The sequence below is a fragment of the Salvelinus fontinalis genome, chromosome 31 (assembly GCF_029448725.1).
Source record: "Salvelinus fontinalis isolate EN_2023a chromosome 31, ASM2944872v1, whole genome shotgun sequence".
Lineage (NCBI taxonomy): Eukaryota > Metazoa > Chordata > Actinopteri > Salmoniformes > Salmonidae > Salvelinus > Salvelinus fontinalis.
Genome location: NC_074695.1, coordinates 19509259 through 19523385, shown reverse-complemented (window position 1 = coordinate 19523385; position 14127 = coordinate 19509259). Strand labels below are relative to the sequence as shown.

The 14127-nt window shown below is 42.5% G+C and overlaps 1 protein-coding gene across 1 annotated transcript in view; it reads left to right on the top strand.

Moving 5' to 3' along the window:
• Window positions 1-2926: 2926 nt before the first annotated feature.
• Window positions 2927-14127, top strand: part of LOC129829762 (potassium voltage-gated channel subfamily G member 1-like) — a 33592-nt gene continuing 22391 nt past the window's right edge. Inside the window, exon 1 of the mRNA XM_055891661.1 lies at window positions 2927-3123. The gene's annotated coding sequence lies outside the window, so the exon portion shown is untranslated. The remainder of the gene's footprint in view (window positions 3124-14127) is intronic.

The window sequence follows — 14127 nt, the reverse complement described above, 5'->3', positions numbered from 1 at the left end:
ATTTTTTTTTACAATGATCCAAACTGCTTGGATACTTAGAGTGTATTTTTAATTCATAGTGGCCATTACCCCAAGATGATGACTAATCTGAATCAACTGTTTGTTAATATTTTGGAAGACCTACCCTTTGGCAAGATGGTTCACACAACAGATGTGTTAGCTAGTACAAATGAATGAATGAGGCTGTTTTCAGAGCTACTAGGTGGACGGCTTAACATTTCATGAGGTGGAAGGGGAAGTGTGTTGAATACCAAACACAGTGGAGAGGAAAGTTTTTTGAGTTCATACTCTTAGAATTGTGTTCTGTGATGAATGATAATGCAGAGATACTGAAGTACTTGTCCAGAAGTACTGTCTGTGAGCAGATATTTTCCACACTGCTGGCCCTAGAGAGGGGGATATTATGAGAAGTGAGTTGAATACCTAACATGGCAGAGAGTTGAGTTACTTGAATTCAAGAATTACTCTTAACCAATTGTTTTTTTTGCTATATTGCTATGCCTATACTCTAAAGGTGTCTGTTATCCACCGGTAAACAAAGTGAATGTACAGTACAATCAAGCTGTTATTCACACCTGAATTACACAGGGATTTGAGAGCTGAAATCTGTCAGAAATAGCCAGGGGTCATAGCTGCCTCCCACATACTTCCCCACTGTGTGATGCTGCTGCATTGTAGCTTTACATACATCCCAATAATAACAGTACAGTATGGCAAGCCAACCCTACTGTAGGAAGCTGATACGCAGTTATCAATGCTCTATTGACAATCTCTTCTTTGAGTGACAACAATGATGGAATGAAACCTGCTACAATAAAATGTCAATTGGCAATTTGAGTATTATCCTTTCACAAAAGACAAGTCAGGTGAACTACGAACAATTTAACCTTTCTGCGCACAGATCCCGATTATGGGATCATTTCCCTAAACAACCGCTGAATTGCAGGGTGCCAAATTCAAAAATATTACTAAAAATATTTATAATCATGCAATCACAAGTGAAATATACCAAAACACAGCTTAGCTTGTTGTTAATCCACCTATCGTGTCAGATTTTGAAAATATGCTTTACAGAGAAAGAAATCCAAGCTTTTGTGAGTGTATCAATCAATGCTACAACAGCTAGCCCCAAATTAGCATTGTCACGAAAGTCAGAAAAGCAGTAAAATTAATCGCTTACCTTTGATAATCTTCGGATGTTTGCACTCACGAGACTCCCACTTACACAATAAATGTTATTTTTGTTCGATAAACATTACTTTTATAACAAAAAAAACGCCATTTGGGTTGCGCGTTATGTTGAGAAAACTACAGCCTCGTTCCGGTGCTGAAAGGCAGAAGAAAATTCCCAAACGTATCAGATACAAAAATATTACTAAAAATATTTATAATCATGCAATCACAAGTGAAATATGCCAAAACACAGTTTAGCTTGTTGTTAATCCACCTATCGTGTCAGACTTTGAAAATATGCTTTGCAACAAAAGCAATCTAAGCTTTTGTGAGTGTTTCAATCAATGCTAGAACAGTTTGCCTTATATTAGCTTGGTTAGCTTGGTCACGAAAGTCAGAAAAGCAATAAAATTAATCGCTTACCTTTAATAATCTTCGGACATTGGCACTCACGAGACTCCCAGTTACACATAAATATGACTTTTATAAGAAAAAAAACGCTGTTTGGGTTGCGCGTTATGTTCAGAAAACTACAGCCTGAGGTTCCTTGGATTATAGTCCTGAAACCTTTAGGGATTCTCCCTTCACACATCACTGAGTATAAAGTAATGACCAAATCAACTCTGCATGTTAACTATAATGTGGATTAACTTCAGAAGTGATGAACTCAGAGTTGCTTTTGTCTTGAACCCTTGGCCTCATTAACTGTGAAATAACAATTAGCTGTCTGTGACAAACACATTTAAAGAGCTAATGATGATTCCTGTTGATAACTACCACATTATTCCATACCTTAAAACATTCTGTAATACCCGATCCGTGAAATACATCTATGTGTGCAGTATTCAGCCATGATAAATAAAGCCATATCAACAAGAAGCTAAACAAAAATTCTTAAGTAAGCATTACATGTATTGACTGGGGAATCAACCCAAAGAGAGCCTACTGTGAGTTGATCAGAATTACAAGACAGAGACCCTTTGGCTCTCCAAGCTACAGTAAGTAGAGGCATTACCATTATCAACATCTGTCGTATGCCTGAGGGATTATTAAGAGTGTAATTACAAAGTTACTACACAGGTATAAAATCTACTTTCTGTAAAGTGTTACCAGAAATGGACATAGAGAATGGGATAGAGGAAGAGGATATCTGATGATAATGGTAGACTGTACCTCCAACAACTCATTCTAACAGTGAGTTCACACCTGTCTAATTTTGGACACAGTGACGGCTATCTGAGTACATAGAGTGAGGGGCGCAGCGGTCTAAGGCACTGCATCTCAGTGCAAGAAGCCTCACTACAGTGCCTGGTTCAAATCCAGGCTGTATCACATCCGGCCGTGATTGGGAGTCCCATAGGGCAGCGCACAATTGGCCCAGCATCATCCGGGTTTGGCCGGGGTAGGCTGTCATTGTCAATAAGAATGTGTTCTTAACTCACTTGCCTACTTAAATAAAGGTTAAATAAAAAAATGTAAAGAAACGAGGAACCACAGTGAGTGAACCTTCTCAGGCGCTATCTTCAGAGGGAAAATATAAACCATCCACATGAGTCTACGGCCAAAAGAGAGTGATTATTCCTGTTTCAGGGGGGGAACCCTTCGCTCTGCTCGCTAGCTAGATGCTGGTTGCTATGGATTTATGTGAAAAGCTCTCAGAATAATGTTAGAATGGCACATCCCACCTGTGATGTCATAGCTGCGAGGCTAGCTGTTGATATAGTGGGAGGGGCGAGGCTGTAGCCTGTTGCTCATGATCATCAAATAACCTGGTAATACTCTGCAAGCCTTGTGCCTGTGTGCAGAGAGAGCACAGTTGTCGTGCGATGCAGAAGCAACAGCAACAGTTAGAATTTCATGTTTTCTTCTCTTTTTGATCACTTTGAGATCCGCTGGCTTTTTGTATCAACTAAAACTCACAACTGTTGGAAGAACTGATGCACAACCACAGTGAGTATTTCATCATATTTGTTCTTATTTAGCTCATCTCAGAGGATATTGATACAATACAATTTTCACAGCTCATGTAATAGGAAATGCATAGTGGTATCACGTGCTATCAGTATTTACCAAGACTTCAACAAGTGTGCATCTGTTGAAGCTGACCACCCTTTCAACATTTAATGTATTGTGTTCCTTTTTAATTTTCAGTGGAAAATGTAAAACATTGGGTGGTGTAACAGCAGTATTGCTACTGTACTAATCACCCTCACAGTTTACATGGTTATGATTAAACAGTTCAAAATGTAAACAAATGATGATCAATCAACATGTTAATCTGGTGAGCATGTTTTCAGTTAGTTGGAAAAATCAGTCAACCAGAGATCATAGTTTTCAGCATTAACAAATTTTGATACTGGTACTCTTGCACGCAGCACTCATTTGAGTATCTATGTGCATATTGCAAGTTCATATTTTTACCCAGGTTCTGAATTAAATCATAGTAATATACTGTGCTTTCAGTGCCATATGAAACATTTTAGCTACTGTCCACTCTGCTTTTATCCAATGATTCCATCTGTTCATTTCTTCTTGTTGTATCACTCCATCTCCATGTCTCTGACAGATGACTATGATTAGCATACTGTTGATCAGCCCATGGTAAAAGAGTGGCAGATACAGCAGATACGCTACATAGTGAGTCACATGTATTTCTTCTTAGAGGACAGATTTTGTTGAAATTCCGTAGCTGTAGCTGAGCAACATACAGTATTTGTTGTTGGCAAGGAGTATATATAAAAATATTGAATTGAAAAAGATTCACATGACAAAATGGTTCCAGTATTATTGGTATTTAGTAATTTTGCTGTCAGACAGACATTTTAAGCAGAGTGTATAATAATGACTGCAGATCATTCTGAACATAATATAAACGTTTCTAAAGCAAAGATCTGCTTATTATACTCCTTGCCAACAGTTACCCATATTTGGTTGCAAGTGGTGTGCCCCCCCCCCCCATTTTAATGGGACACCTAAGACCAAAAAGTAAACACAAATACATACAGTACATACATACCCTTTATATACAAAAGTATGTGGACACCTGTTCAAATGAGTGGATTCAGCTATTTCAGCCAGACCTGTTGCTGACAGGTGTATGAAGCCTAGCACATAGCAATGCAATCTCCATAGACAAACAGTGTCAGTAAAATGGCTGTACTGAAGCTTTCAGTGACTTTTAACGTGGAACTGTCATAGGATACCACCTTTCCAACAAGTAATTTTGTCAAATTTCTTCCCTGCTAAAGATGCCACGTTCAACTGTAAGTGCTGTTACTGTGAAGTTGAAATGTCTAGGAGCGGGCCTCCCGGGTGACGCAGTGGTCTAGGGCACTGCATCGCAGTGCTAGCTGCGCCACCAGAGTCTCTGGGTTCGCGCCCAGGCTCTGTCGCAGCCGGCCGCGACCGGGAGGTCCGTGGGGCGACGCACAATTGGGCTGGCGCCGTCCGGGTTAGGGAGTGTTTGGCCGGTAGGGATATCCTTGTCTCATCACGCTCCAGCGACTCCTGTGGCGGGCCGGGCGCAGTGCGCGCTAGCCAAGGGGGCCAGGTGCACGGTGTTTCCTCCGACACATTGGTGCGGCTGGCTTCCGGGTTAGAGGCGCGCTGTGTTAAGAAGCAGTGCGGCTTGGTTGGGTTGTGCTTCGGAGGACGCGTGGCTTTCGACCTTGGTCTCTCCCGAGCCCGTACGGGAGTTGTAGCGATGAGACAAGATAGTAATTACTAGCGATTGGATACCACGAAAATTGGGGAGAAAAGGGGATAAAAAAAAATAAAAAAAATGTCTAGGAGCAACAACGGCTCAGCAGCGAAGTGCTAGACCACACAAGCTCACAGAACAGGACCACCAAGTACTGAAGTACACTACCGAGTTCCAAACAGCCTCTGGAAACAATGTCAGCACAATAACTGTTCTTCGGAAGTTTCATGAAATGGGGTTTTCTATGGCCGAGCAGCCATAGAAAGCAGCCAAGCAGCCGAGCAGACACAAGCCTAAGATCACCATGCGCAATGCCAAGTGTCAGCTGGAGTGGTGTAAAGCTCGCCGCCATTGGACTCTGGAGCAGTGGAATCCCGTTCTCCGGAGTGATGAATCATGCTTCACCATCTGGCAGTCCGACGGAAGAATCTGGATTTGGAGCATGCCAGGAGAACGCTACCTGTCCCAATGCATAGTGCCAACTGTAAAGTTTGGTGGAGGAGGAACAATGGTCTGGGGATGTTTTTCACAGTTCAGGGTTGGCCCCTTAGTTCCAGTGAAGGGAAAGCTGAATGCTACAGCATACAATGACAATCTAGACGATTCTGGGCTTTCGACTTTATGGCAACAGTTTGGGGAAGGCCCTTTCCTGTCTCAGCATGACAATTCCCCTGTACACAAAGCGAGGTCCATACAGAAATGGTTTGTTACGATCAGCGTAGAAGACCGTGACTGGCCTGCACAGAACCCTGACTTCAACCCCATCAAACACCTTTGGGATGATTTGGAGCGCAGACTGCGAGCTATGTCTAATCGCCCAACATCAGTGCCCGACCTCACTAATGCTTGTGGCTGAATGGAAGCAAGACCCCGCAGCAATGTTCCAACATCTAGTGGATAGCCTTCCCAGATGAGTTGAAGATGTTATAGCAGCAAAGGGGGACTAACTCCATATTAATTCCCATGATTTTGGAATGAGATGTTCGACGAGCAGGTGTCCACATACTTTTGGTCATGTATTTTATGTATGTACGTACAGTGCATTCGGAAACTATTCAGACCCCTTCCCTTTTTCGACATTTTGGTACGTTACAGCGTTATTTTAAATGGATTCTATCTACACACAATACCCCATAACGACAAAGTGAAATACCATATTTACAGTATTCAGGCCATTTGCTATGAGACTCAAAATTGAGCTCAGGTGCATCCTGTGCACTTCGAGGCAAGCAACACTGCAGCATGCATGAGAGCACCAGTTGTTCCGGACAACTGTGTGATCAAGCTCGCCATAGCCGATGTGAGCAAAACCTTTCAACAGGTCAACATTCACAAGGCCGCAAGGCCAGACGGATAACCAGGACGTGTACTCAGAGCATGCACTGACCAACTGGCAAGTGTCTCCCTGACATCTTCAACCTGTCCCTGGCCGAATCTGTAATACCTACATGTTTCAAGCAGACCACCATAGTGCCTGTGCCCAAGAACACCAAGGTAACCCGCCTAAATGACTACTGACCCGTAGCACTCACATCTGTAGCCATGAAGTGCTTTGAAAGGCTGGTAATGTCTCACATCAACACCAGCATCCTCTCAGAAACCCTAGACCCACTCCAATTTGCATACCGCCCCAACAGATGCACAGATGACGCAATTTCTATTACACTCAACACTGTCCTTTCCCACCTGGACAAAAGGGACACCTACATGAGAATGCTGTTCATTGAATACAGCTCAGTGTTCAACACCATAGTGCCCTTAAAGCTCACCACAAAGCTAAGGACCCTGGGACTAAACACCTCCCTCTGAATCTGGATTCTGGACTTCCTGACGGAACGCCACCAGATGGTAAGGGCCACACTGATCCTCAACACAGGGGCTCCTCAAGGGTGCGTGCTTAGTCCCCTCCTGTACTCCCTGTTCACCCACGACTGCGTGGCCAAGTACGACTCCAACACCATCATTAAGTCTGCAGATGACACAACGGTGGTAGGCCTGATCACCGACAACAACGAGACAGCCTATAGGAAGGAGGTCAGAGACCTGGCCGTGTGGTGCCAAGATAACAACCTCTCCCTCAACGTGATCAAGACAAAGGAGATGATTGTGGACTACAGGAAAAAGAGGGCCAAGCACGCCACCATTCTCATCGATCTGGGTCTGGGTCTGTAGTGGAGCAGGTTGAGAGCTTCAAGTTCCTTGGTGTCCACATCACCAACACGCTATCATGGTCCAAACACACCAAGACAGTCATGAAGAGGGCACGACAATGCCTATTCCCCCTCAGGAGAATGAAAAGATTTGGCATGGGTCCTCAGATCGTCAAAAAGTTATACAGCTGCACCATCGAGAGCAAGGTGCTACAGAGGGTAATGCATATGGCCCAGTACATCACTGGGGACAAACCTTCTGCCATCCAGGACCTTTATACCAGGCAGTGTCAGAGGAAGGCCATAAAAAATGTCAAAGACTCCAGCCACCCTAGTCATTGACTGTTCTCTTTGCTACCGCACGGCAAGCGGTACCGGAGCGCCAAGTCTTGGTCCAAAAGGCTTCTTAACAGCCAAGCCATGCGACTAGGCTACCCTGACTATTTGCATTGATCCCCCACTTTTTATGCTGCTGCTACTCGCTGTTTATTATCTATGCATAGTCACTTTACCCCTACCTACATGTACATATTACTTCAACTACCTTGACTAACCTGTACCACCGCACATTGACTCTGTACCAGTACCCCCTAGCCTCGTTATTGTTATTTTATTGTTGCTCTTTAATTTTTTACTTTAGTTTATTTAGTTAATATTTTTCTTAACTATTATTTTTCTTAAAACTGCATTGTTGGTTAAGGGCTTGTAAGTAAGCATTTCATGGTAAGGTCTACACCTGTTGTATTCGGCGCGTGTGACACATAAAATAAAATTTGGACAAAAGACCAAGATTTTTTTACTTGTCAAATGACAGCCAAGCATCGATCATCATGTCACCAGAATAAGACCCTTGATATTTATTGGAAAACAGCATCAAGCTATAACGTTGTCTGTGTGTAGCTGTTGAGATGAGTCAGGTGCAGGACAGCAGATATAATAATAAAAACACTTTTACTCAAAAATCAAAATATATAAACGTAATATACACGGCCACACAATACGGACCACCATACAACAAACAATCACTCACTGTAACGATTTTCCTCCTCTTCAGACGAGGAGTATGAAGGATCAGACCAATACGCAGCGTGGTAAGTGTCCATGATAGTTTTAATAAAACTGAACACGACAAAATACAAAAATAACAAAGTGAATGATAACGAAAACCGAAACAGTCCTGAAATGTGAAACAAACACTAACACAGGAAACAATCACCCACAACACACAATGGAAAACAGGCTACTTAAGTATAGCTCCCAATCAGAGACAACGATAGACAGATGCCTCTGATTGGGAACCACACCAGGCCAAACACAGAAATAGACAACCTAGACATACAACATAGAATGCCCACCCACATCACACCCTGACAAAACAAAACATAGAAACATACAAAGCAATCTATGGTCAGGGCGTGACACTCACAAAAAACATGTGGGGAACAGAGGGTTAAATAATGAACAGGTGTTTGTGAGATTGAAAACAGGTGTGTGAAACAAAGACAAAACAAATGGAAAATGAAAAGTGGATCGGCGGTAGCTAGAAAGCCGGTGACGTCGACCGCCGAATGCCGCCGAACAAGGAGAGGGACCGACTTCGGCGGAAGTCGTGACAAAAGCATCAACCTTGCACTTTCACCATCCTGGGAAGTTCATCATAATATATTTAATCTGTAGCCTAATTAACAGCATGCTTCCCTGAGGATTATTATGTCAATATTTGCGCATAAAAGCATTTCCACCAATTTCTCGCATAATTAATTTTACAGAAACAAAAAGATCCCCCATTTTCTAGCATATTCTGGTTTGTCACATTTGGAAAGTTTTCCATCAGGCCTGTCACGACATGTTTCATCTGACAAAAAGGTTGGGTGGAAACTTCAGCCATGCCGACAGGCCGACCGCACCCATTGGCATGCCCCCTGCCACGCCCACCACCTAAGCTCCTTTTTGTTCCAGAAAACCCGAAATATTTCTGCTATACACTGTAAACCCACACTGACTATCTATATTTATTTGTAACAGGCAACATGAAGGTGGCAATGCTCAAAACGATTGGGGAATTATGAGCGATAAGAGAGCTATGAAGTGAAGGAAATGACCAGAGTTGATTTACTTGCACTCCTGTTGATCACAGGATTTGTTAGGGTCATTCATCAATTGTGATACTATTAAAAACCTGATCATGATTTTCCGCAAATGTATTAGTGCGCAAAATTCAAATTTCTTCTTTACACCTATTTATGATATGTGTAACCCATGGATCAATTTCTCCCACTCTACAGGGTCATTCAGATTTGAATGAGATGAACTAATGACTTTCTGTACCTTCATCTTTAGCAGTCATGCTTCCCCCACACTCAGACAGAGCCAGGGCCAGTGTCACGTTCGTTATAACGATGAGACCAAAGCGCAGCGTGATTTGAATTCATCTTCTTTTAATAAAGAAAGAACACGGAATGAACTATACAAAAACAACAAAACGAACGTGAAGCTATATAATCATAGTGCTGACACAAGCAACTTAACATAGACATAGATAATCACCCACAAAATACTCAAGGAATATGGCTGCTTAAATATGGTTCCTAATCAGAGACAACGATAAACAGCTGCCTCTAATTGAGAACCAATCTAGGCAACCATAGACATCCAAAACCCCTAGACTGGTAAACAAACCCCATAAACATACAAAAACCCTAGACAGGGCTAAACATATAATCACCCATGTCACACCCTGACCTAACCAACAATAATAAAGAAAACAAAGAATACTAAGGTCAGGGCGTGACAGCCAGAGTAATTATAAACTGCTATTCCTAGATGTATTCAATAGCAATTGATGTACAGTTCAAATCTCCCAGTTTAGAATGATTTTAGATTTTTGGGGTCTAGGTAATTTGGGTAAACCAACGCTGGCTGAACAGTAAGCAGACAGAGGCTTACATCTAATTATGTGCATTTAAACTGCATTAAACTTTACCAACAGGGCAGATTGTCATTTTATATCTCTTTTGTACAATTACATGTTACAGTACAAATCCCTGCTGGCAGGAGATTATAAATGACAGAGGAAACTACTGTCCATCTTTTTGAGCCACTACACATTCTATCAAATCTATCCGATTTGCTACCAAACCACTGCTGAATATATCAGTCTTAAATCCGCTCCAAATAAAATAGCTTTTCCTTTTGAGGGCCTACCATTCTATACAATCCTATTTGCTACCACTGCACTCAACTCTTCACTCAACTCCACACAAAACAAGTTTCCCCCTGTTGGTATTACCTAGGGCCCGACTCTGTTAATCAATCCCATCAACTAAAGTAGTTTCCCCTCTCTGTTCAGGCTGACACAATCTAATAATGGTGTCCAGAAAGACTGGATGTTGATTTTTCACATTTTCAGTCCAACACCATTCATCCCTCATCCCTCCATCTCTCTTTGATCTGTCATTCCCTGTCCTCCCTTCCAGACCATCCCGCTGAGGCTTGTAGTGGGGTCTGGTTTGGTCTGGTATCCACACTGAGCAATCCCTTCTAAAGAAGCAGAGCAATCCCACAGAGCAATCCCTTCAAAACACTCTGTCCATGCAGTGTCAAGCTGTCTGCCTTCAGGTACACATCCCTACTGGGATGCTTTTAACAATGGCTGAAGACCAGAGTTGGGGCTCAAATAAAACTGAATTTAACCTGCTTCACCTGCGCCGACCGAGACATGAATGGACAATACTGTAACAGGATACTAATGAGTGGTCATGTGGGGCCTAATACGTACAGTTTCACAGCTGAGATCTTATAATCATTATGCAATATAAAGTTGTGTTCTATCTAGTGTACTTTCACACTCAGAAAGTGATGTCAAACAAAAACCCTGAATGTGTGGAAGGACAAGAGAAACACATATACATGAGAACAAGATAAGAATACTTATCAAATATAGATGTAAACTACTTATTGTATGACAAATGATCTTTTACAAGCATAACATTAATCTAAATTATGATTATTGACAGCTACAGCACATTCGGAAAGTATTCAGACCACATTGTTACGTTACAGCATTACGAATTGCAAAAATCTCTGAAGTTGGAGACTTTTATCTCCCTCAACAACTTTAAAAATCTGCTATCCGAGCAGCTAACCGATCGCTGCAGCTGTACATAGTCCATCTGTAAACTACCCACCCAATTTACCTACCTCACCCCCATACTGCTTTTATTTATTTACTTTTCTGCTCTTTTGCACACCAGTATCTCTTCTTGCACATGATCATCTGATGATTTATCACTCCAGTGTTAATCTGCTAAATTGTAATTATTCGATTTATTGCCTACCTCATGCCTTTTGCACACATTGTATATAGATTCTCTTTTTCCTACCATGTTATTGACTTGTTTATTGTTTAATCCATGTGTAACTCTGTGTTGTTGTCTGTTCACACTGCTATGCTTTATCTTGGCCAGGTCGCAGTTGCAAATGAGAACTTGTTCTCAACTAGCCTACCTGGTTAAATAAAGGTGAAATAAAAAAAATAAAAAAAATTCTAAAATGGACGAAAAAAAGAAATCCTCATCAATCAACACACAATACCCCATAATAACAAAGTGAAACTGATTTGTATATATTTATTTATTTAAAATAAAAAAATATATATTTTATTTACATAAGTATTCAGACCTTTGCTATGAGACTCGAAATTGAGCTCAGGTGCATTCTGTTTCCATTGATCATCCTTGAGATGTTTCTACAACTTGATTGGAGTCCATTTGTGGTCAATTCAAATGATTGGACATGAATTGGAAAGGCACACACCTGTCTATATAAGGTTCCACAGTTGACAGTGCATGTCTTTGTAAAAACCAATGTCAAGGGTGTGTACGGGAGGCGAAGTCAGGTGCAGGAGGGCAGAGTGTAGTGAACAAGCGCACTTTAATTCAGTACTACAAAATACAGCACATAGAAATAATAACGTGCCAAAAACAAGGAACATGGCAAAAGTAAAGCGCCCAACAATAATCCACAACACAAACAATTACACACAAAGACATGATGGGAAACAGAGGGCTAAATACATGTAAATTGATTAGGGAATGAAAACCAGGTGTGTATAGGGCAAGACAAAACAAATGGACATATGAAAAAATGGAGCGGCGATGGCTAGAAAGCCGGTGACGTCTATCGCCGAACGCCCCCCGAACAAGGAGAGGAGCCGATTTCGGCGGAAGTCGTGACAACCAAGCCATGAGGTCGATGGAACTGTCCGTTGAGCTCCAAGACAGGATTGTGTTGAGGCACAGATCTAGGGAAGGTTACCAAAAAATGTCTGCTGCATTGAAGGTCCCCAAGAACACAGTGGCCTCCATCATTCTGAAATGGAAGAAGTTTAGAACCACCAAGACTCTTCCTAGAGCTGGCCGCCTGGTCAGACTGAGCAATCGGGGGAGAAGGGCCTTTGTTAGGGAGATGACCAAGAACCCCATGGTAACTCTGACAAAGTTCCAGAGTTCCTCTGTGGAGATGGGAGAACCTTCCAGAAGGACAACTGTCTCTGCAGCACTCCACCAATCAGGCCTGAAGGAAGCCACATGACAGCCTGCTTGGAGTTTGCCAAAAGGCACCTAAATGACTCTCAGACCATGAGAAACAAGATTCTCTGGTCTGATGAAACCAAGATTGAACTCGTTGGCCTAAATGCCAAGCAACATGTCTGGAGGAAACCTGGCACCATCCGTACGGTGAAGCATGGTGGTGTGGGGATGTTTTCAGCGGCAGGGACTGAGAGGCTAGTCAGGATCGAGGGAAAGATGAACGGAGCAAGGTACAGAGAGATCCCTGATGAAAACCTGCTCCAGAGCGCTCAAGACATCAGACTGGGGCGAAGGTTCACCTTCCAACAGGACAGCGACCCTAAGCACACAGCCAAGACAACGCAGGAGTGGCTTCAGAACAAGTCTCTGAATGTCCTTGAGTGGCCCAGCCAGAGACTGGACTTGAACCGGATCAAACATCTTTGGAGAGACCTAGAAAAAGCTGTGATGTGGCGCTCCCCATCCAACCTGACGAGACAGAGGATCTGCAGAGAAGAATGGGAGAAACTCCCAAAATACAGGTGTGCCAAGCTTGTAGCGTCATACCCAGATGACTCGAGGCTGTAATTGCTGCCAAAGGTGTTTCAACAAAGTACTAAGTAAAGGGTCGGAATACTTATATAAATGTAATATTTCCGTTTTTTTGTACATTTGCAAGAATTTAAAAAAAACTGTTTTGCTTTGTCATTATAGGGTATTGTGTGCAAAATGTAATCCATTTTAGAATAAGGCTGGAATGTGCAAAAAGTAAACGGGTCTGATACTTTCCAAGGCACTGTACTACACTATATATACACACAAATATCTGGACACCCCTTCAAATTTGTGGATTTGACTATTTCAGCCACACCCGACAGGTGTATAAAATCGACCACACAGCCATGCAATCTCCATAGACAAACATTGGCAGTAGAATGGCCTTACTGAAGAGCTCAGGTTGCCACCTTTCCAACAAGTCAGTTCATCAAATTTCTGTAACTGTATGTGCTGTTACTGTGAAGTGGAAACATCTAAGAGCAACAACGGCTCAGCGGTGAAGTGGTAGGCCACACAAGCTCACAGAATGGGACCGCCGAGTGCTGAAGCATGTAGCACGTAAAAATTGTCTGTCCTCGGTTGCAACACTCACTACCAAGTTCCAAACTGCCTCTGGAAGCAACATCAGCACAAGAACTGTTCGTTGGGAGATTCACGAGCAGCCACACACAAGTCTAAGATCACCATGCGCAATGGCAAGCATTAGCAGGAGTGGTGTAAAGCTCGCCGCTATTGGATCTTGAAGCAGTGGAACCTCGTTCTCTGGAGTGATGAATCATGCTTCACCATCTGGCAGTCCAACGTACAAATGTAGGTTCCCCGAATACCAGGAGAACTCTACCTACCTCAATGCATAATGCCAACTGTAAAGTTTGGTGGAGGAGGAATCATCAGCTAGATGTTTTTCATGATTCAGGCTAGGTCTCTTTGTTCCAGTGAAGGGAACTCTTAACGCTACAACATACAATGACAATCT